The sequence below is a fragment of the Triturus cristatus genome, chromosome 6 (genome assembly GCF_964204655.1).
Source record: "Triturus cristatus chromosome 6, aTriCri1.1, whole genome shotgun sequence".
In the NCBI taxonomy this organism is placed as follows: Eukaryota; Metazoa; Chordata; class Amphibia; order Caudata; family Salamandridae; genus Triturus; species Triturus cristatus.
Genome location: NC_140589.1, coordinates 1,613,881,270 through 1,613,901,463, shown reverse-complemented (window position 1 = coordinate 1,613,901,463; position 20,194 = coordinate 1,613,881,270). Strand labels below are relative to the sequence as shown.

At 43.6% G+C, this 20,194-nt stretch overlaps 1 protein-coding gene and 1 long non-coding RNA gene across 4 annotated transcripts in view; one reads left to right on the top strand and one right to left on the bottom strand.

The window, feature by feature from the left end:
• TTC7A (tetratricopeptide repeat domain 7A) overlaps window positions 1–20,194 on the top strand; it is a 1,536,967-nt gene that overhangs the window by 451,013 nt on the left and 1,065,760 nt on the right. The window lies entirely within an intron of this gene.
• Window positions 1–20,194, bottom strand: part of LOC146821716 (uncharacterized) — a 127,032-nt gene that overhangs the window by 29,071 nt on the left and 77,767 nt on the right. Inside the window, exons 3-4 of the long non-coding RNA XR_014963194.1 lie at window positions 1,629–1,683; window positions 725–795 (exon numbers count right to left, since the gene is read on the bottom strand). This is a non-coding gene — a long non-coding RNA (uncharacterized LOC146821716). The remainder of the gene's footprint in view (window positions 1–724; window positions 796–1,628; window positions 1,684–20,194) is intronic.

The following is a 20,194-nucleotide window of genomic DNA, read 5'->3' as shown; positions in this document are numbered from 1 at the left end:
TGGCCAATGTCAAGGCGTACACAACCGGAAACGAAAACTACACGCCTCAGGATGCAATGTAATGGTGGAAAATAACACATGGCCGTTAAAAAAACTAATATCGTTCCTCATAAACTCTTGCCAGGTATACATCGCTGCGCTAGCCCTTAAGGAAGCGCGGTTTGGTACAATAGCCCGTTCCCTAGTGAACTAAGCGGACATGCAGCTGCCGTTATAAAACTATTAACGCATTCGCTAACTTAAACAAAAAATGGAGAGCCCGATAGAGAACCGTCTCCGCACCTGCTTTTTAGAACTGCCGGTGCTGAGTACCGGCAGAACCCAGCCCACTTAAACCCGTCTACAGCAGTTAACACCAAACTCTTGTGCGGGACTAACCGTGCAGTGCTTGCGCCAGAGGGAGGCGGTGGAGCAGACGCGCCACAGCACGGTGCACGTGCAGGGGGCCCGCAGCAGGGAGAAGGGGTCCAGCACCAGCAGCAGCACCTCATCACTGAGGAGTAACAGGCACGCCGGGGAGGGCGCGGGGCAGCAGCCTTTGAGGGTCTCCTCCCTCCCCTCTGAGCACTGACAGGCCCGCTGGTCCGAGCCCTGCTCCACAGCAGCGACGGGGTCTGCGAGCCCCACATCCTGGTGGTGCTTCTCCTCCTGTTGCTGGGTGCCGCGTCTCTCCACCTCACTTTGATTCATCCCCACTGAGCAGTAAAACAGTCTAGTTACTCACCCACGCCGCCTTCTTATCAGGTGTCAGAGCGTACCACGGGAAAGGTCGCGGGGGGAGGGGCCAGACCATACCTGCCAACACCAAGAAGTTAAAATGAAGGTTAGTAAACCACCCTTTCCATGAAACAGACACCGTATTTGAGCTTCTGTTTTTGTTTCAGGGAGAGTCATTTTAGAGGAGCTAGTTTGAAACTTAGTACAACAAGCATTGGCCGCACGCGCGGCTCGCGCTTAAAGTTAAAAAAAAAAAAAAAGACAAGCCCGGCGGAGCGTGGCGCGCGCGCGCTTGGGGGCGGGGGAGCAAACCCTTTGAAGTGCTCCCAAAAAGCGGAGTGCATGGCGGCACCAAGCGCGTGATTGTGCGCGAGCTAGCAATGCAATCCGCTTTTTGGGAGCACTTTGAAATGCCCTTTTACAATAGTCTCGCCTCGCAATCGCTTACGCGATAGCAAGGCGAGACCTAAAAATGAGGAGAACTGGTTATGTTTGGACGAGAACCCTCACTCACACTAGGGTGACATGCTTATCATAGTGTCCCCTTCGTACACTGGGGGCGCAAGGTACCCAGTGTGTGCAACAACTCTCCCGTGGGAGAGGAGCAGGGGTGTTCTACAGCACCTAATGGTCTACTTCCTATGTGGGCGGAGTGAGGGGCAGATTGCAAAGAAAAAAGTGAATAAAACTATCTCCTGAGTGGTGAACAACTTTATTCTGGTGCCCCCAGTGGATAGGAATAAAAAGGCATAGTGAAATAGGGATATAGATATTACCCTATCTTATGGTCAACATGTTTCTGCCATGTAAGACTGAAAAGTTCAAAGCATTCCTCGGGACCAAAGAATGTATGCCCCTCTGCTACATGTAGTGTTTAGAATAACAAAAAAAAATATATATTAGGGCCATACCGTCAGCTCAAAAGCTGTTCTTGTGGCACCATCATCCTAAACGGTCCAAATCACACTGTAAGAGACATTACAAAAATTAACATTATAGTAAACACAGTTCCTCATATTCAATGTACAACACCAGTGTCCACCACCAACACTGCAAACTGTGTGTTGAGTGTGTATGTGCTCCCAGTGAGCATATAACACGACACTACCATCAGCATGCAGGCAAGGATCCACTCAACTGTCGTCAGACATTTCCCAGCATGTAGAACTCTCTGTATATACAGAAGAAGTACGATTAAAATAAAGAGGGGACACATCATTCTATGGACAATATATCAACACCCATACCATGGGTATAGTAATAGAAAAGAAAAAAGGATAAAAACTTTACAAACTGCAGGAGTTTTGGCCACGAAGGCAAAGTCATTATCTCAGTCTTACTGTACTATTATTGTGCTGGAGGGGAACTGACACGCAGGGGCAAAAGTGGAATAGAAAGGCCAAGACGTGATATCAATAGTCCCGTTTTATGGCAAAATAGAAATATATATGACGCTCCTTAGAGCCACCCAGAATGGGCAACTCAATGCAGTGTGACTATCACTTATCAGTGTGGGATGTAAGGTAAAACGTAAAAGGTGCAGGGGTTGTGGCAACACAGGCCATGTCGAATCTCGCACAGTAGTCAAGGTGCACATGTGAGAAAAAGCCCCGGCACCCAGGGAGACTTACACCTTAGTAGCAAACTAAAGCTCCACAACTGAATGAGTGAAGTTAAAATTGCAAAACCATATTTCAGATAGGAAGAAAACATATGTATTAGCAAAATAAGGCCTGACGGAGCCACGACTAACGTCACCGTATTTAATGATTATCAGTCATACACACACTCGGGTGCAGCCGATGTAGCTCACCTTACACGCTTCTTATCGCTTCTGCGTTGGAAATGTCTGGCTGGAGTGAACGCGCGAGATACAGCGTCTCTTTTAACCCTCTGCCCAGTAACCCGGAAGTACCCTTAGGGTATTAATAGGAATTGTTGCTCCCACTTGCTATTTTCAACAATCTCCTAACGGAACAGGGTGAACACGGACTCTTTTTGGAGGGTGTACTGGCAATTAACACATCCATGTCATAGCATGAGATGAACCAGAATAAAATAAAATAAAGTAAAATGGCAAGAGAGCTAGAAACATGTCACCACCCTATAGGATCTTAAGGCCAATAGTATGTTCCCTAGGCACTTCAGGACAGCACTGACACTGTGGCAATATACATGTGTCTTAGTTAATGGTAAATTATATAATATGAATGTCATACAGTAGCTAGGTGTAGCTTGTGCGGATTCTGTCCTATAGAGAGCACCACGGAATGTCATTGTTGAGACCCTCACGTGGCTACATAATCTGAACACCGAATGCTGCTCCCTGTGGAACAGAACTTTACCAACTGGGCCCATCTCTCTACATTACTAGGGTTTATCCAAAATCACCCCTTTGATGTCATCCTCAGTATGTCTGGCCACCAGAAAGTGTCTTGTTAGTTTCGTATTTGATTTCTTTAATTTTACCAAACTTCTATTTTCGATAATTCTAGTTTTTAGCTTGCGGGTCATCATCCCCACATAGAGCATCTCACAAGGACATCTGATCAAATATATTAGTTACAGTTAGTGTGGCTAGATAACGACCATAGTGTTTTCAGGCCAAGGTCCAACTGTTTTGTGTGTTGGGTAAAATTACAAATAGAACAGGAACCACATGGAAAGTGACCCATGACTGGCTCACCTGTCCCTAGAGCTTGTAGAGAGTCATTAAAATGATCTAATCCCCAGCTGACATGTAACCGTGCAGTAAGGCCATTGTATGTAGTACAGGAAAATACAGCAACGGCATGGAAAGTAAAGTATCACCTGTGAACATGGCTTCAGACCTACATATTTAGCCAGACTACAGTGAAGCCTGTCACAATAACCCTTTTTGACAGGAAAAGAACACTACTTTTAACTTAGTCACTCCTAAATAGGCCTTGTATCACACAAGGCAGGGATACTTGCATTTAAAAGCGCTACATGCACAAATTTAGTGTTGGCATATACATGTCACGAGCCGGTCAGGACAAATTTCTGTGAATGCATGAGATCTTGACCCCCAGGATCGGCAATTCTGTTCCACAGACACTGTACTGTTTAGTGTAAGTCTACCATCAGTGAGCAAGAGCCTCTAGAACCACTGCTGATGGAGGAAAAGGCTGCGGCAAAAAAGACCTCCTAGGAAAACACCAAGCCTGATAAATTTCCAACACCGAAGCAATATGTAAATCCTACAAAAAGGAATGAAAAAACAGGAATTAGAAGGTGATAAAAATGGAGCACAAGTAACACTAATTAAGTAGAGACATAATTTGCAACGCACCTCTGATGAGGCTGGCTCTGCTTATATGTAGGTATATAACCTGGAAGTGACAGGTTCCCATTGGAACCACTCACCCTTACCATTGTGGAATTGGATAATATCAAATATCCAAGATGACACCAACGTGCCGCAGAATGCTGATGAGCAGGTCCCTCAGGAATGGGTGGAGAAAGGAGTGTGAAACCAGAAAAGCACTTGGGCATCCCAGGTGAGATTCCAGCCACCGGCACTACGCAGGATTAATGTGCGTGTGAAGCCAGTGGCTGAAATGTTGTCACACAAGATGCAGTCTTAACAATACCTACAGTGCCCAGACCCAAAAGATATTTTATTTTCACTGTTGAGGGCGGTTTGTGTCATATGAAAAAAATATATATAAAGTTCAGGAAAGCATACATCTGCTATCTTTGGTTTGTGACAAACTACTGGAATATTTCAAACATTTTTTTAATGCTTATTAAAAATCCAATACAGTGGTGAAGTTGGATTTCTAATAAATATTTATGAAAAGTGACTTTTACAAAGCTCGACTTTCTCTTCCTGCACCTCCAGTAGACTAATTAGCATCACACTGCTAGCAGCTGGCCTGTCAATGCTTCCCCTGAAGTGGTGTGAAACAGTGGCATAGGCTTTTTGGCTGGAAGACCTGGGTGTGAAGTAAGTTTCACATATCAGCTCATCAAGGGTCGTTGGGAGGGTTCAGGACCTTCATTAACTTGAAATGGACCAGGTAGAGACCTTCCCCTTCATTATAAGTGTATAGGGAGACCTTTAGTTTCCTAGGTTCTCAGTAGTCAGAGTGGAGAAGGTCCCAGAGCAAGTTTGGTATAATGAAGGACGAGAGGACTGCTCGTTTCCCTAAACACACCCTTGGCTGTCACACAAGCCACCTCAAAGGATTGTTGCAAAAGTGGGAAGGTTTACCCTTTGCACCTCACCCACAACTTATCATAGCATTCTCTGGACCTGTGGATAAACAGAAGAAGAATGGACTTGCTGTAGTAGACCTATGGGGTGATTTGAAGAGTTCGACCTGCTCCCTCTTTTACCTAGGATCATGAAGTGAATTCCAAGGGACAGTGGGATGATTTCCTGTGTGGCTACCAGGGACACAAGCTGAAACAGCCTTTTTGATGATGGGCCCAGCTGACTACTAGCAACTGCACCTGACCTGGGCCTTGCTGGTGGCCTCTGTTGGAGTGTGTCCCGGACCATAGGTGCTGCCTCTAAGGTCCTGGGAGTCTTAGAAGTGACCAAGAGAAACTGCTACAGAAACTCAGAAAATGTAGGATTTACAACATGTTGGACTTCCAAGAACTCAGTGGGACCTTGCATCATGGTGGGTCCTGTAAATGTAGGAGATATCCGGTCGCCCAGTGGACAGCTCTAAATGTAATGGGCAGATTACCCTTGCCACTGTGGGAGTTAAGTATTTCGCCATGGCAATGGTACTCACACTGTCTGCTAAAGTCAAAATTAGGCCCAAGGTCTGAATGTAGATATCATGACCAAGCAAAGGTGCTAAAAGTTCCACCCGGCGTAAGGACTTCGTTGGCCATAAAATGTTAATTTTTGTTGCTTTGTGGCCTTCTGTTTCTGACCTGTTTTTGTTGGTTTATGACTCTGGGCACTTTACCACTGCTGATCAGTACTAAAGTGCATATGCTGTCCCTGTAAAATGCATCTATAGATTGGTGTTTCCATATTTGGCTGATTTGATTTATTCGTCAGTCCCTAGTACAGTGCACTCTGTGTGCGCGCAGGGCCTGTAAATCAAATGCTGCTAGTGGGCCTGCAGCACTGATTGTGCCACCCACATAAGCAGCCTGTAAATGTAACGCATGCCTCCCATTGCAGAGCCTGTGTGCAGTCTAGTACTGCTATGTCAACTTGGCAAGTGCACCCACTTGCCAGGCCTTAACCTTCCCTTTCTTACATGTTAGTCACCCCTAAGGTAGGCCCAAGGTACCCTTGTGGGCAGGGTGCAGTGTATGTGAAAGGTAGGGCATGCTCTGATGTGTGTGGCATATTCTGTAAGTGAAATACTCGTTTTTCACTAATGTAAGGCTATCTGTCCCCATAGGATAGAATAGGTAGTGTGCTTATAAACTCTTATGAGCAAAACTGCCCCTGGGAACGAGATAGGAAAATAAAGTTTAGCATGCCTGAACTCAGAATGTTAAAATGCATCTTTTAGTGGGGGTGATTTTTACATTCTTTGTTTGAAAATACCACTTTTAGAAAGTAGGTATTTTCTTGCTTAGCCATCCAGTGTGCCTCTGCTAGGATGTGTATTGACTGTCTGGCTTTGGAGTGACGGTGACTGGGGATGTCCAGTGGCTCCATAGAGTCTGGATGAGTCAGCGCTAGGCTGAATAGGTCTGATCTGCATTTGGATTGGTGGGAGGAGTAGCACCTGCACCTGAATAGGGCTGTGCCTGCCTTCCACAATGATGGTGTGTCTGGAGCCAGGGTACACACTGACAATGGAGCTAGTTGTGCATGTGCAAAGGGCCCCCCAGAACTGGTTTGGACTGGGCTCAGAGCCCTGGGCCAGGAGAGAACAAAGAGATTTACAGTATAAAAAAAGGGGCCCAGACCCCAGACTTTTGGATCACTTCTGGGAATCAAGAGGAACCTTTGCCAAGCAGAAGAGCCGGAGAAGGTGAGGGGGAATACTGTCCCTGTGCTGTTTTCTGTCTGGGGTTGGTCTGCAGTGGCTACTTGCAGCCAAGGAAAGAAGAAAGTACTTTGCTGTTTGCTGTGTCCCCTACTATATGTTTGTGTATATATATATATATTCACTTAAAAAACCATAGGTTTCACACATGTTACAGTTAGGTGGATTTTTCACTCGTAAAAAACCAATGAAATTCCCCCGTTATAGTTGAGATAACTATAACTCGCGCGCCCGTAATCCTCTGCTCATGACGTCACATATTACATCTTTCATGACATGGTCAGTGGCATCACTCATGACATCACTGATGACATCATCCTTGTGATAGAGTGGCGGTCGCGCGAGTTAGAGTTATCTCAACTAACTATAACGGAGGAATTTCATTGTTTTTTTACGAGTGAAATATCCACCTAACTATAACATGTGTGAAACCTATGGTTTTTTAAGTGAATTTGCAAGGTTTTTTAAATGCTAATTCCTAACTATAACGTGTGTGAAACCTATGGTTTTTTTCAGTGAATTTGTATGGTTTTTTAAATGCTAAGTTATGTATGTATTATTATTTTTTTTATATATTTATTTTTCAATAAACTACGTATTAAAATTATTATTTTTGTTTAATGGTTTTTCACCGTGCGTGCACGGTGCGCGCACCCCCGCGATTTAAAAAAAAAAAATGTAAATGTTTTTTTCTGCCTTTGGGGTCCTTCAGGGACCCCCTGACCAAGGCTAGGGGGTCAGGAACTCTCTACCCCGCCCCCTTTTCATGTACGCCACCTTCCTTTTCCACTCTCGCACTGAAAACAAACAAAATGGCGGACAACACTTCCTGATTTCGACCGATCGAACGTTGACTGACATGTAACAACCAATCAGAATTACGCTTGCGCACGTAAGGGTGAGCGCACAGTGCGCGGCTATAGATATGTATGTGCTTTTTAATGCAATTTTCTCTGGAACTACTGAACAGATTGACTCCATATATGCAAAAGGCACATCCCTGACCTGAGGACTACCTCTCTGCCAAATTTCAAGTAATTCTTTTCAGCCGTTCGGGCTGTTCCTTCGACTAAAGGTCCTATGGGAAAATGCATGGGGAAAACGCGTTTTGGGACCCCCCTTTTTCCTCGGCCCCCGCTTGACGAATCCCCCTGAGACTTTCAGGGTAGGAGCTGAGCGGAGTGCCCCATTAGTTTTGAAACTTTCGCGAAGATTCGTCAACCGGCGCCAAAGTTATTCAAAATAGAATTTTGTGATTTCCTATGGAAACACGGTCCTAACTATAACTATCTACTGGCGACCGCCAGTAGATAATATATATGTGTATATATATCTGTGTGTGTATATATATGTGTATATATATATGTGTGTGTGTGTATATATATATTATCTACTGGCGGTCGCCAGTAGATAGTTATAGTTAGGACCGTGTTTCCATAGGAAATCCGCAACATTTTATTTGGAATAACTTTGGCGCCGGTTGACGAATCCTCGCGAAATTTTTAAAATAGGTGGGGCGCTCCGCTCCGCTCCTACCCTGAAAGTCTCGGGGGGGATTCGTCAAGCGGGGGCTGAGAAAAAGGGGGGTCCCAAAACGCGTTTTCCCCATGCAATTTTCCATAGGGACCTTTAGTCCAAGGTACAGCTCGAACGGCTGAACAGAATTACTTGAAATTTGGCAGAGAGGTAGTCCTCAGCTCAGGGATGTGCGAGCACCCTAACGTGCGCGAGCGTAATTCTGATTGGTGGTTAAATGTTAGTCAACGTTCGAATCGGTCGAAATCAGGAAGTGTCGGCCGCCATTTTGTTTGTTTTCAGTGCGAGAGTGAAAAAGGAAGGTGGCGAACGTGAAAAGGGGGCAGGGTAGAGAGTTCCTGACCCCCTAGCCTTTGTCAGGGGGTCCCTGAAGGACCCCGAAGGCAGAAAAAAACATTTTAATTTTTTTTTTTTTAAATCGCGGGGGTGCGCGCTCCGTGCGCGCACGGTGAAAACGCCCCCCCCCAAAAAAAATTAAACATTTTTAATACGTAGTTTATTGTAAAATAAATATATATAAAAAATAATAATACATACATAACTTAGCATTTAAAAAACCGTACAAATTCACTGAAAAAAACATAGGTTTCACACACGTTATAGTTAGGAATTAGCATTTAAAAACCTTGCAAATTCACTTAAAAAACCATAGGTTTCACACATGTTATAGTTAGGTGGATATTTCACTCATAAAAAACCAATGAAATTCCCCCATTATAGTTAGTTCAGATAACTATAACTTGCGCGGCCGCCACTCTATCACAAGGATGATGTCATCAGTGATGTCATGAGTGATGCCACTGACCATGTCTTGAGTGATGTAATATGTGACGTCATGAGCAGTGGACTGCGGTCGCGCGAGTTATAGTTATCTGCACTAACTATAACAGGGGAATTTCATTGGTTTTTTATGAGTGAAATATCCACCTAACTATAACATGTGTGAAACCTATGGTTTTTTAAGTGAATAGATATATGTGTGTGTGTATGTATATATATAATATAATATATATATAATATATATATGTATATATATGTGTGTGTGTGTGTATATATCTATATATCTATATATACACCCTCATGCCTATGTGAAGAGTGAGCATAATATGCTACTTATTATCATTGAGTGTGCAGATGGGCCATGACTCCCGATAGGTGAAACCTTCTACTGACTTCCTTTCTCCTCCCCACCTTTTCTCCTGTCCTATGTTTTACCCTCAAATAAGGTATTAAAGCAAGAGCAGGATGCAAGGAGTTAAGTTATTGGAAAGGGTAACATCACACTGAAGAAGCCTTGTGACTATTAGCAGAGCTGTCGGTTTGTGCTGTCTTTGAGGCAGATATTCCTATCTTCTCATATGTGTATACACATTGTATTATAAATATGGAATTTCCCTTTTGCAATACAGTAATACACATTTGAGTTTATTAGTAACAGTTGCTCTATATGGCGCGTGTGCTTATGTATATTCTATATTTTATTCTTTTCGTACCGACATTACCCTTCGAGCTGAGAAAACTGCTTTAAATGTTAAAACACAGTCGTAGTCTTCCCTTCAACCGGCTTTTTCAGTAGTCATTGTAATTAAAACAAAAGTGCTGTTGACATCCTCTTCGTTTCCTCTGAAGAGGTATCATCATGCTGCTCAGAGGTTGTTAATGGTGTGCTGTGCAAATCCAGCAGTTCACCTGCTCTCACCGTTGTGCAAAGCAGGTCTTTATGACTTAATAGTAATGACATGGTCCCACGTTTAATTGGTATATTCGCCATCTTGGCCATCCTTAGGGAGACGTCTTTCTTCAGGATCTTTCCGAGATTCTATAGAATGCTCTGACGAAATGTCTGTTCATTTATCAGATAACTTTCCGAATCTCATAATTTTAGTTGACTGTAGATTGTTCTGCCTTCTCCCGATTAATCAGTGTTTGACTTCAGAACTTTAGATGTGTTTAGTTAGATTACATTATTTATGTAATGAGCCTTGCTTTGCCTCCGATTCAATATAGTTGTCGATATAAATTTAGAATTATTGTTTACGAACACAACTTCTTCCCAAAGAGTAATCTGAACAGAAACGCAAGGTTCGCCTGCCCTCTAGTGGCCAATGGGATCAATTTAACCTGGTTCCCAATGGAGTGCATTAGGATTGCTATATGCGGAAAGGTGGATTTTTTTCATAACTTTAGCAGCGACACACAGATAATTTTCCGTTTATCAAAGGTTCCCAAGTAAAATCTGAGAACGAAGGAAGAGTTGTTTTTTGAGATTCGAAGCTCTGAGAAGAAAAATAGGCTGTGTCTCAATGATCCCAAATGGGATCTTTTATTGGTGGACTGATGTTTCTTTTTGAGAAAAAAAAACAGCAGGCTTTATTTAAAAATATGCCTTAACAGTGGAACTGCCTGCAAGGCCTGTTTAAAATACGCAGAGTGGGCTTTTTTTCAGCGCCCCTTCAACCACTGCATTGAGACATCAATCTTAATTGGATTAGCCCAAATGAGTATGTTTGCCTCACTGCCTTGCCAATGGCTGTTTAGTGTATCTCTCCACTTCCTATGGGGGCCTATTACAATGCATGATTGACTATTTTATATTTTAAACAACCACCATCACTATTTTTCCTCATATTCAGTCCTTTCTTTCATACTTGGATTCGGAATAGAAAACCATCGCTCACTTGACTGTATCAGACATTTTTTTTAAAAGAATTTGTAGGAACGGGGTTTTAGTTTAGGTTACTTTAAGCATTTGTGAAGTGAAGCGTAATCCTTACCTAGGGTATTTTGATGTTAAAAAAAACACAAGCTTAAAACCAGCTAACATCTTCCCCAGAGACATAACTAGCAATAAAGCATCCCCACTTAACAGGAAGCTGGAAACAGACAAGTCTTAAGAAGTTTCCGGAATTTACACAGACTTGGATTCATGACGAAAATATCTTTTGGACTGCAGTGACCGATGGGTGAATACCACTGAAACCACTGTTGTAAAGGAGATTCATTGGAGCGGGGCGGGGCGGGGGAGGGGGTACGGTGGAGAGGGAGGAGGGGGAAGATTAATGTACCAAACACATTGATTTGAAAAAGATTCACTTTTGACAGGCAACCGATGTAAAGGGCTGGGATAAAATCGTCCCTGTGGCTCACTCCTGCTGCCAGTCTCTCAGCATAAATTTACTGCAACTTCTGGACCAGAAATATTGGAAGATCAAAATAAGGGGTAGTTAGAATAGGCCAATCACGCTGACACAAAAACATTCACAAACTGGACGTTTTGAGTGATGGAGAAAAGAGGAAGGAAACACTTTGGGGAAGGGAGTTGAAAAAAGATGTGACAATTAAAGAAATCTGGTCTGTCACAGTAAATAAACAACTTTCACACCTAAATAGCAATAGCTTCCCCAGAGATAGTGTTCTGCCTTATAAATTTAGTTCGTAAATATCAATGGGGAGGGAATGAGAAGCAGTGATCCATCCGGCTTCCAATGGTAATACAAAAAAATCAAGTTCTGGGAGAATGGATCACTTGTCCTGTGGTATCAGGGTCTAGGGTTTTAGGAAACTGTATAAGAAAACCTTCATATGAGTACACAGGTCGGGGGCGGTGTATCTTGATTCTCCGCCTTCGTGTACTATCACAGCATCTTCATTGGGTCTCTTTTGTTAGTATGCTGTCCTCCACCTAGAGGTAGACCAACTGATATTACAGTAGCGTCCAGGTATCAAAAAAAGAGAGGGATATGTAAAGTGCTCATAAGTGGTGAGGTTAAAATTCCCTAATCAACTCCAAAAACTACAATTTTTTTTAATGAGAATACGAGTGAAGTGGGAAATTAAAACAAAAATGATGTTGTGATAGACAGAGTTACTAGTCTATTGCATCAGTGAATAAGGTCTGTGAGTAAGGTCAACATGTTTCAGCCTTCTCGTTAATTCTTAAGGCTTTCGTCAGGACCGAAATGTGAAAAGGGGGCCCGTTCTGCCGCCTTTTTTAAGTGATCAGGTGATCACATTTGTGTTAATTCCTTTGAAGAGTTATTGACTCTGTAATATAAACGAAATTAATTTGCATTTCTTGTAATCATTTTACCCTCTTTTCAGCATTAGTGATATAGTGACCATTTGTCCTATCTAATTGATGGGGCTGTGACAGTAAAAACGTTGTTCGTTAATTATCGTGCTTACAATTGAGCAATTCAAAAGGGAAATTGGCGCGCTAAAAACAACTGAGCAGTCAAGGAGAGACTGGCATGCGGGCTATTAGAGGAGGAAAGTCATAAAAGTCGATAGATGTCTTAATTACGGTAGCACTTAAGTGGTCATTTTAAATCAAATAAACAATGCACATGAAACATTTCGGTATCACTTTTGTTGGGATCTAAGATCAAACAGCACATGTACGACATTAACTTGCTTTGTTAAGATGTCGGACTACGGGTATCTGGTGAGTGTCGATAATCCTATGTTCACGTCAATATAGGAATTATTTATGTCATTGTTTGAGAGTAAATACGCGTTCAACATAAAAGAGTAGTGGGATTGCTGTGCCGTCTCTGGTGGTTTGAGTGCACTCGTGGGGGCATATCTGATTTAGTGAGTAAGTCAACAGTCCAGATCTCGGTCTACAAGAAAAGATTAGAAGAAATAAACAGAGAAATGAACGAGACAAAAGATTACATAACACAAAATAAGATCCAGAAATTAGGTAAAGATCTCAAACGCTTCTCAACAGAAAGAATGCACCCCTACACGAAGGAAGACTACACTGCTCCTGAACAAAATGAAGATGACTTTATGGGGGATTCTTCAAGCAACAATTCAGATTGGAGTAGCGATGACGGCAACTACCAAAGACGAGGTAGATCCAATTACAAACGGAACCAACGTCAACGTGGAAGCAGATGGCAGACCCCCAGATACTATGAACCGCCACAACCTAACTTCCAACCCTACATGTCTAATTTCAATGGTTGGATGAATCCATACTATGCAGGTCCCCCAACAATGGGCCCCATGATGAATATACCAACTCCCCCCCCTCCTTTTTTAGGGAGGCGCCTGAATTCAAGAAGGGGAAGAAGAAGGGGAGTCACATGGGACGACCAAGAAAGACAGGTGCACACCCGCAGCATGTCGAAGGAACAACCGGGACCGAGCTCAGCGACTCGCTGGTAATAAATCTTACAGATCTAACGCTGACGACTGAAGAACTAAAAGTTCTCAACAAAGGTTTAGGTTTTGTTCCTACACCACCTTTGGACATCTTCAAGACACGCTGCGAAATTGCAGAATTCTGTAGAAAGATCAAATTAAAAGCATTCTTTATGAATAAAGAAGAACAAACTTCCGAGTATGATACCAATTTGAGACCTAAATCCACATTTTGTCCTCCAACACACACGGTTCCAGTGGAAATACAAGCCTTCGAACAGGCAGTAATGAAGGAAGTAGAAAATATCAAAACCAAAGACAATAAAGTCTATGTAAACATGACCAAGAAAGAACAAAGAGCCCTCGAAGATCTACGAAACAATAGTGACTTGGTAATAAAACCAGCAGATAAAGGAGGAGCAATAGTGCTATTGAGTAAAGAGGGGTACAACAAACAATGTTTAGAACTACTTGCTGATCAGAGATTCTATAAGAAACTCACTACTGATCCAACTTCAAGATTGAAGAGAACCATAGACCTAATGGTAGAAGAGGCAGAAGTGAACAACTGGATCTCTAAAAATGAAGCTGATTTCTTAAGAACTGACAGCCCAATAGTCCCCTACTTTTACTCCTTACCAAAAACGCACAAAGAGAGAGTACCCCCACCAGGACGTCCCATCGTTTCCGGTATTGGATCAGTGTTGGAACCACTGTCACAATTCGCCGACCATTTCCTCAAACCCCTGGTACAAAGCACTGCTACATACCTCAAAGACACACAAGACCTCCTTAACCAACTTGAAGGCCAAGTATATGATGAAACAACTATGTATCTAGTAGGACTTGACGTAGAGAGTCTTTATACTAGTCTACCGCAAAAGAAGACATTAGAGACTCTTGAAAATATCTTGTTCTCAGGCACATGGGACCACCATACACCCAGGCATTTCGTACTGGAATGCTGCCGGATGGCACTCACTGAGAACTATTTTGCATACGAAGGGATGCTGTTCGGCCAATGCCACGGTACATCTATGGGTAGTACCTTTGCCCCTAGTGTGGCCGGGCTGTACGTTAGCACCTTCGAGCAACTGTTCATTCAGAATGAGAGCAACCCTTATCACTCACACATACGGTTCTGGCGTCGTTACATCGACGACATAATCATGATATGGGAAGACTCACAGGAGACTCTGAATACTTTTCTAACATGGATGAATAGCAGGGATGATTGCTTGAAGTTCACCTGCACGTCAAACCGGAAAAAACTGGATTTCCTTGACATAACCATTTACACGGAGAACAATACTTTACAGACTAAAACATATTACAAACCCACTTCACGGAACAGCATACTCTCGTACAACAGCTTCCACCCCCGGCCCTTGAGGGAGAATTTACCTTACAGCCAATTTTTACGCTTGAGACGTAACTGCAGTACCATTGAAGAATATAAGGACCAAGCTAAAGATCTGGAAATGAAATTACATCAACGAGATTACCCTGACAAAATTATTAAAAAGTGCCAAAAGAGAGCACGCAATCAAGCAAGGGAGAGTCTTCTTGAAATAACACCAAAGACACCGCCTGCAGATCTTCTAACATGTGTCACAACTTACAACACGTCCACCAACACTGTGAAGAAAATAATAAATCGCAACTGGAGGATTCTAACCTCGAACACCCTACAATGGCCTAAACCTAGGTTCGCCAATAAAAGGACACGTAACCTGAAAGATCAACTGGTACGTACCAGACCAGTCTCGATCAAGAAGAAAGAGAGTATAACATCTATTTGGAACATGAGTCCCATCACGGGCCATTACCCATGCGGGTCATGTGTCGTATGCAAGCTTACAACAGCCACAAAAAAACTTGATTTGTTACCCAACTTCACATGGACCCTTCGACATCACACGAACTGCAATACCAGTCACGTGATATACATGATCACCTGTCCATGCAAAAGGAGGTACATTGGTATGACATGCCGTAAAGTCAAACTCCGCATAGGAGAACACAGGAGCAATGTGAACTGCAAAAAAGCAACGACAAAAATGAGCAAACATTACATAGAGCATAACCACAATTCAGAAGATCTCAAGTGGGTGGTTCTGGAAACCTTGCAAGTAACAACAAACAATGCTGAACGCGTTCTATTCGAAAAAGAACAGCGTTGGATACATCGTCTTAAAACAGACATTGAAGGGTTAAACGATTTTATCCCTTGGCATACACTGACGTGACATCTGGTAAAAGACGATACAATTTGATACGCCTCTCTCAGAAAAGACGATAGAAACCATCCTTGTATTCAACATCACGGTATCACCTGTAACAAGAATAGCCTTTGTTAAAGAATAACTACTGAAAATCAATCATTGAAAATAAAACACTATTCCTCTATTTTTCATAATGACAGCGAATAGCCTTTGAAAAAGAATAACCCCTGAAAATTAACCATTGAAAATATCATCCCTTCTTTAATAATGACAGCGATCATATTGTCATAATTTCCTTGAATGCATTACTACTGATCCATTCTTAATTGAGTTGCTCTCTACAACTACAAGAATGACTATTGGTAAACTATATTTTGCACCATAGTCTTTTTTCGTAACAATGATTATCTTTGCCAACCAATTTGCCAACCATAATGAAGGAATGAGAGTCTCTTCTCAGTTTCTAAACTCAAACAAGTATGTAATTACGATCGATACGCGGCCCCGCGTTAACCGGGACACCACGATCAGAGTCAGCACAAGTTACGCGTGATGAAGAACCGGTAAGCCCTTGTTACTCGCTACCACGAGACAGGAGACTAATGCGGTAAGAGCACCAAACTAAATAACATTTAACCCCACAGGAACAGGTTTCTTGATCTCTTATGTCCCGAGGAAGCATTAACAAGACATTGGGAAAGGTAATGAAAAATTAATATACTCATATCAATGTGAGAATGATGACCCTTACGAATTAGCGGACAATCTGTATGTTTGTTTGTTTTTGCGGTCAAATGTGCGCGCCTCTTTAATCACGGTAAACATACACTACTTATTCCATCTTATTAAAGGCTGAATAACACATCTGGCTAAACACGAGCGCACGATATACATAGAATAAGAAGTAGTGGATGAATGTCGACTTACTCACTAAATCAGATATGCCCCCACGAGTGCACTCAAACCACCAGAGACGGCACAGCAAACCCACTACTCTTTTATGTTGAACGCGTATTTACTCTCAAACAATGACATAAATAATTCCTATATTGACGTGAACATAGGATTATCGACACGCACCAGATACCCGTAGTCCGACATCTTAACAAAGCAAGTTAATGTCGTACATGTGCCGTTTGATCTTAGATCCCAACAAAAGTGATACCGAAATGTTTCATGTGCATTGTTTATTTGATTTAAAATGACCACTTAAGTGCTACCGTAATTAAGACATCTATCGACTTTTATGACTTTCCTCCTCTAATAGCCCGCATGCCAGTCTCTCCTTGACTGCTCAGTTGTTTTTAGCGCGCCAATTTCCCTTTTGAATTGCTCAATTGTAAGCACGATAATTAACGAACAACGTTATTACTGTCACAGCCCCATCAATTAGATAGGACAAATGGTCACTATATCACTAATGCTGAAAAGAGGGTAAAATGATTACAAGAAATGCAAATTAATTTAGTTTATATTACAGAGTCAATAACTCTTCAAAGGAATTAACACAAATGTGATCACCTGATCACTTAAAAAAGGCAGCAGAACGGGCCCCCTTTTCACATTTCGGTCCTGACGAAAGCCTTAAGAATTAACGAGAAGGCTGAAACATGTTGACCTTATTCACAGACCTTATTCACTGATGCAATAGACTAGTAACTCTGTCTATCACAACATCATTTTTGTTTTAATTTCCCACTTCACTCGTATTCTCATTAAAATTTTTTGTAGTTTTTGGAGTTGAGTAGGGAATTTTAACCTCACCACTTATGAGCACTTTACATATCCCTCTCTTTTTTTGATACCTGGACGCTACTGTAATATCAGTTGGTCTACCTCCAGGTGGAGGACAGCATACTAACAAAAGAGACCCAATGAAGATGCTGTGATAGTACACGAAGGCGGAGAATCAAGATACACCGCCCCCGACCTGTGTACTCATATGAGGGTTTTCTTATACAGTTTCCTAAAACCCTAGACCCTGATACCACAGGACAAGTGATCCATTCTCCCAGAACTTGATTTTTTTATAAATGTAGTTGCCAAGCGATGAAGAACAACTGTTTTCTGAATTCCCAACAGAAAGGAAGGCCAAAGTACTCAGACCAGTGTTTCGGGAAAAAGTTCTGGGAAATTGGTGCATATAACATCCAAGGAATGGCATTTCATATGAGTAGAAAGTAGAAGGCTGTGTAGAGCGCCACCCGGGCTCTCCCATACTTTGTTGCTAAGCATGCACTCCTCTGGCTGGGCTCGTCCCAAGGTATTAAATAAACGACGGGAGACCTCTCGGGGACTTCCCGCCATGCCAGCGAAGCAGAGTGGTGTGTCTGTTATTAGCGCTGCACTAGTTCTCTGCTGTCCCTAGGCCACGCAGTGCTACACTGGCGACGAGGCCGGTACAGGACCCTGCGACTCACTGACATACCTTCCATGCAACCCCCGGCACACCGCGGCGGCGGCACCCTCAATTGGCCACCAACTCCTGAGCCCCGTCGATCCAGCTGACACACGCTCCTCAGCAGCCTCCTGCGTGACTGCAATGCATGCTGGCCCGGCACCTCCTCCCGCACTTCGCTGGCGGGCTGTGGTAGTGCAACCGGAGGATTGACCCAGAGACGCCGCAGACCACAAGACCTGCAATAAGCCACGCCCAGCAACGCGGATTGTGATGGCCGGGGAGAGGCCTACTGCCGCGAGGGAGAAAGTGAGCCCAGCAGTGCGCAGCAATATCCAGGTGAGCGTGCTGAGGCTCAATGAAGACTGCGCATAACATGCCAACTGCACCCCCAATAGACTGTTAGACCTGCACAGCAGTGAATACACAGAGGATAACAAAAACATAAAGGAAATAAAACAAGAAAAGGGGGATATCAAAGGCAGCAAAAGGAATATCAAAGAGAAAGATAAGAAAAGGGTGCCCACAAAGATAGAAAACACTACACAAGATTTAAGAGGCAGGTGTAAAGACTGCAAACTGCCAGGAAGAGATCTCTGCAAGAGGCACTCACAGAATAGTGCCAGGCCACAGCAGTGTGGGAAACCATGAGCCAACAACAGCAACAGGCAGGTACAGTGGGCCTGCAAGCAGATGCCGGGGAGCCGCAAGCAGGCGCTGCAGTGCCACCCCAAGTGCAAAACCATGCAGCAGTGTCTCCACTACCCCCATTTAGTGAAATGGCGGACCCAGCAGCCAAGCGCCGGAAAGCCTGGATAGGGCGCCTCAATCACTATTTTTAAGGAACGCGGGAGAAGGATGGAAAAGTAAAGAGGTCGCTGCTAATATACTATGGAGGCGCAGCGAGCTACGATCTATTTGAGACTCTCCCAAACACAAGAGACGATGACGACTATGAAGCCGTGGTCGCCGTGCTCAATCGGCACTTTGACCCCCAGTTCAACCCCGATTTCGAGCGGTATAAAGTACGTCAAGCAAAGTAGTGTGACACTGAGTCAGTGGACATGTTTTACGCATCGCTAAGGCGGCTGGCAAGCACCGGCACCTTCGCTGATCAGAGAGAAGAAATACGAGCCCAGAGGATCCATGGGTGTCACTCAGTCCTCCTATGGAAATTGATCCTCCGACAACCAGGGATATCGTTAGACGAAATATTTGTTCTCGCCAAGTCTCATGAACTATCAGACATGCGAACAAACGAAATGAAGGCGGCCCTCAACAGAGGCGCCACTACGTCGCACACCCAGATCAAGGAAGAGAGGGTCAAAGCTATCCAGCGACACCTAAACACCACACGCTCAACCACAAGGACACAGATGGGCAGAGCATGCAGCAACTGCGGAACAGAACACTCTCCAGCTGGCCCGTGCTTTGCAAAAGGCAAAACATTTTCCCCATGCGGAAAACCGAATTACTTTGCGAACGTTTGCAGAAGCAGCAGGTTTCAACAGGCCTACACAAAATTTTGGGGAACAATGGAAAAACTTCGAAAAATGTCACTCAGTGACCCCCAGGCCCAAGAAGAGGATATGACAAAAGGGAGCAGTATCAATATGGAAGACGACGACGATGATGATGTGTTCGTCACATCATTTGTAAACGGGCCAGACAAACAGAAGAGACCTCCTCCCATGTGCTCCTTCAAGGGGGCCGGATCTACTATCCAAACGCTGATTGGCACCTGGCGTCCGTCAACGTCATGGACTCAGAACAATATGAGTGAATGTCTCCACACCCCCGCTCACCCCCACAAAAGCAATAATCTACACATATGGAGGGTCTCAGCTGCTTCCCCTAAGCGGTGTAATCATAACGGAAGTCACCAGCGACAAGCACACCGCGAAAGCTAGGTTCCACACCACCGAGGGGAAAAAAGGGACCTTACTCAGCTGTCACACAGTGGAAGACCTGGGCCTTGTCTTTTTTTGTTAATCAAGTACATGACTCCCATGCTGAAGCTATTCAGCAGGAATTCCCAAAAATGTTTGAGGTACTAGGAAAACCCAAGGGAAAACAGTTCAGACTACATATCAACCCAACTGTCGGGCCAACCGGCCTGAGGCACAGGAGAGTGCCATTCCATCTGCGCCCAAAAGTCAAAGCAGAACTAAAGA